Raw genomic sequence first — 4,238 nt, forward strand, 5'->3', positions numbered from 1 at the left:
GGCCGCCCGCGGGAAGCCCCGACGGTTGCGCGCGTTCCCCGGTCCCGCCGCTGCCGCCGGCCCGGTCTGTGACAGGGCGGCGGGGCGCGGCCGCCGGTCGTTGTGGCGGTGCCGCTCGGCCGGCACGCGGACCTCTCTCTCCCTCAGGCCCGGTCGGAGCGGCAGCGGGGAAGCCGAGCCCCGGTGCGCGGGCGGCAGCGGCGGGCTGTGCTGACCGGCCGGGCCCCCCGCTCCCGGGGGGTGCGAGGAGCCTCCCTCGGAGGGCCGCTTGGTCGGGTGTAGGCATCCCTCGGTATTCTGACCTGCGCGCAGCAGCGGCCGCCGTGTGGCTGGGTGCGGACCAAGGAACGCGAGCCGGTCTTGTTGCCGGCGTGGGCTGGCGGCCTGGTACTGGCCGGGCGGGTGCTTGGTGGTCTGGTTGTCGCAGGCCCGCCGGGACCGCTGCCCTGCGGGGTGGGGGTCGGCGGCTGTGCAGCTCTCAGGTGCGGTCTTGGCAGCACTCGGGTTTCCTCCCTTTGTTCTGCCCTCGTTGGTCACCGCTGTTCCATCCCAGCCCACACATGTCAAGAGAGCCCGTTCACGCAGCTCATGCGAAAAATGACCCATTCTGTTTGATCAAAAATAAAACTAAAAGCCACTAAACCACACGATGCATTGAGTCACAGGGAGGGACCATAATTCCTCTCATTCAATAGTTAGGGCATTTGTCTGGGGGGAAATCTGTGCAGTCTGCCCTGGTTCTTCAATATTTGAACAAATGCTGCAGTACCAAATGCCGCATGCACGCTACAGTCCTTGAAGTGGGTCTTGGACCCAGCTCGCTTTTTGTAGACAGAAGTTCTGGGTTTATGTATTAAAGATTTGAAACTCTGGTAGGCAAAGGTCTGTGCCCCCTACATCCTATGTGTTATAAACATTACATTTTTGTTGCTTAAGGAGGTAACAATCCGTCCAGCCATACTTTGGGATAAAAGCGTTCCTAACTGTTGTCGATGCCTCTTCTGCTATGAGGTGCTACACGTACACTGAGCATGTCTACTAAGCCTAGGCTTGTTAAAAGCCAGTACCATTAGTATCTAACTGTACTTATGAAATGCAAATGCTATTGATTCCTTTAAATGAATGAATGTATATGCTGCATTAGCCAACTCAGGGATGTAAAAGCTGAAAACCTGTCCTATCAAAAAAACTGATGATTGAAAAGAGGCTGATACCATTACAGTTAAGGCTGTGGACGAGAGGTTGTGGCTAACCATGTCCTCTGAAATGCGTGGTGTCTAATGTTATCTAGTATGCTACAGGTGCCTGTACCTAGCACAGTTTCTTTAAAGAAAAAATACTTTATGAAGTGTTTAAACAATCAGTGTAGTTTTATTTTCTGGTTTCTATTATTAATTTCTTTTGAGCAATAAATATGCAATGCAATAAATATGTAATACAGAAGTGTATTTATTGTGTAACAACTGAGTGAGTAATAGGCTATTAAGTACCACTCAGTGTGGGCCATCATATCTATCGTGATCATCGTATGGCGTAGTCAGTAGACGAGTGAGGAGAAAGCTTGTTGTGATGAAAGTAACAAAGTAGGACATAATCTGTGAAACATTGTCAGCTTCACCACAACTTCCTGTGTGAGTTTGTGTAAACTGATTGCTCTTTAAGACAAAGGCTGTTATTTATCCTTTTTCTGAAGTTGTAAAGAAAAAGAAGTCAGTATATTAGTATTGCTGAAGTACCTTTAAAATCTTAACAAGAGGATTTCAAAGCAACATTCAGCATAGCTATGATACTGTCAGTGCTCTCTGATAAATGGAGTGAAATGACAACCATTTATTAGCTCATAAATATTAGGAATGCCATTTTCAGGAGACAAGCCTTTCCAGTGGCAGTCATGTTCCTGTTAGTCTGCTGTGAATAATTCTTTGGTAGTTTTCTAATATGGTTCTTGACTGGCCACACTCCTAACAACAACTAGGGCTCTCCCAGATGGCAGTCTCCTTGAGAAGGAACCCAAATGATGTATTGTTATGTCCACAGTGTTAATGGCTGACACAAACAGGCCTTCACTTAGTGCATCACTGATGCTATGCTTCTCCAGCTGAGGAAGACACCCATCATCTTACGGGGTCAAACGGAGCCAATACTAGACAGCTCTTTCCCATCAGAAGATGGGCGTTATTGCATATAAGCAGCAGACCTGCCCCACAAGGGTCGCTTCACCCTTTCCCAGGGGTGCTGGATTCGCTGTACGTGTGCAGATCGTGTGTACAGCATAAGCACACAAAGTTCATTGTTTCCTGGAAGCGCCATATTTTCTGACGCACACGCATTTAGAAGAACACTTACACAGACACCTATAAGAAGCATGCTGCTTCTGTGCCTGCAGCCTGTTGCTGCAGAGATCTGAGCAACACCTGGAAGAAGCGTGAGTAGGAGCAGGCTGCTGCTGTCAGAGTGGTTCATAGGGCCCCTCTCAGCTTCCCACACACTCTTGAAACCAAGGCAGGGAGCCCAAGGTTATGGGCTGTGGTGGCAGCCCTTGTTGTGTGATGAGGTGAAGGCTTTGGACAACTGAAAATTCTGGTGGCTGAGAGTATGTGACTGCCAGCTCTTGGCTAGCACAGTCATAAAGTGCTAAAAGCTGAGAGATGTACTTACGACATTTTTTTCCAATCTTAGTGGGAGGAAAACTATGCCCTTTAAAGCTAGGAATTGGCTGCAGGGATTATGCAAAATGTATTCTTGCAAGATAAAGGGTACTGTGATACTAAAATGATGAGTTTGGTTAAAAACATCTATTAGGCAGAGCTGCTCATGATAAAGTATGCTCAGCTATGAAAGCCTTGCCAGGAAAAAAAAAAAAAATCCATTCTGTACATCAAGAGTGAGCTCTTAGTGAAGTAAGTGAGTTGAGCCTATTATGGTTGAGCCTGTAGAAGATAAATGCATGGATATAAGATGATGCTTAGGGGGATATATTGTTGCAGGGCATTTCTGACCTTGAGTCAGATTTATTCTGTGATAATTTGTTATCTTGTGCTCAGGCAATTTATAGGGAAACATTTTTATGGCAAGTTATTTATGTAACCCACACTTCACTGTAACCATTTTGCAGTCTAGGTTATGAACTACAACCAGCTTACTAGTTTATTGCTTGTAGAAATATTTAGTAACCTGACAAATGTAAGTTTGAATGCAACTTCCTCACTGATATTGTAGAAGAAAGAAGCAGAAACTGGTGGTGATACAATCTGCTAGAAGAGAAGCTCTATCTCTAGTACGCAGGCAACCAAAGAGAAGTGAAGACAATGTGTGCTCCTGTGGTCATCAATGTCAATACTAAAACATATGTGTGGTGGAGGAAGCTAAGCCATGCAGGCTCCACTGAATTTATTTCAGTTGGCTGACAGACAAAGGAAAAATAATTTGCTTGTTTCTTCTCATGTCAACTCTGGAACAGGATAAAAGAAGCAAATACAGTATTTCATCTTGTTTAAAAAGCATCAAAACATAGGTTCAGGAAGGAAGGACCTTAGGGAGTACGGTGGTCCATTGTACAGCCCCAAGGCAGGATCAGCTGTACCTACCCCCTTCCTAATGGACATTTGGGTTTAGTTGTTTGTTTTGGTTTTTTTTTAATAAGCCACTTCTCAGGCAATATCTCCTATACTTTTTCTGTTTTCATCATTAGAAAATTTTTGCTCATGTCTGTCTTGTTGCAGTCTTGTAACTGCTTTCATGTCTGTCATGGCCATATAGCATAGATTATTCATTTCCTGTTTTCAGAAGCCTTTCACATTTTTGAAGACTGTTATTGCCAGTTCTTTTTACCAGACCACATAATACCATCTTCCTTCACAAAGCATGTTTTTTGACCTCCTCCTGACTTTTCCCAGCACTGGATATAGCTTGCCACATGCCCTTTCACAGTGCTAATAACTGGAAGTATTATTTTATGTGCTCCATGGACTGTAGTGCGGTTTGTGTATTCTGTATGGCATTTGCCCCTTTCGATGAGTGAGACGTTGACTCATTTATAGTTTATGACCCACTATAAGCCCCACATTTGTCTCCTTTCACCGAGACTGGTTTTCCTTAACTTGTCTGTGACAGTATCTTGTAAGATATTATGAAAAAATCTTACTAAAGTCAAAATATAACCTACCACTTCTGCCTTTTGCACAAAGTTCATTGATGTTCACTGAAAGGAATTAGATCAAATTTTTGTTAATACATTG

This window comes from Haliaeetus albicilla, chromosome 6 (assembly GCF_947461875.1).
Source record: "Haliaeetus albicilla chromosome 6, bHalAlb1.1, whole genome shotgun sequence".
Classification (NCBI taxonomy): domain Eukaryota; kingdom Metazoa; phylum Chordata; class Aves; order Accipitriformes; family Accipitridae; genus Haliaeetus; species Haliaeetus albicilla.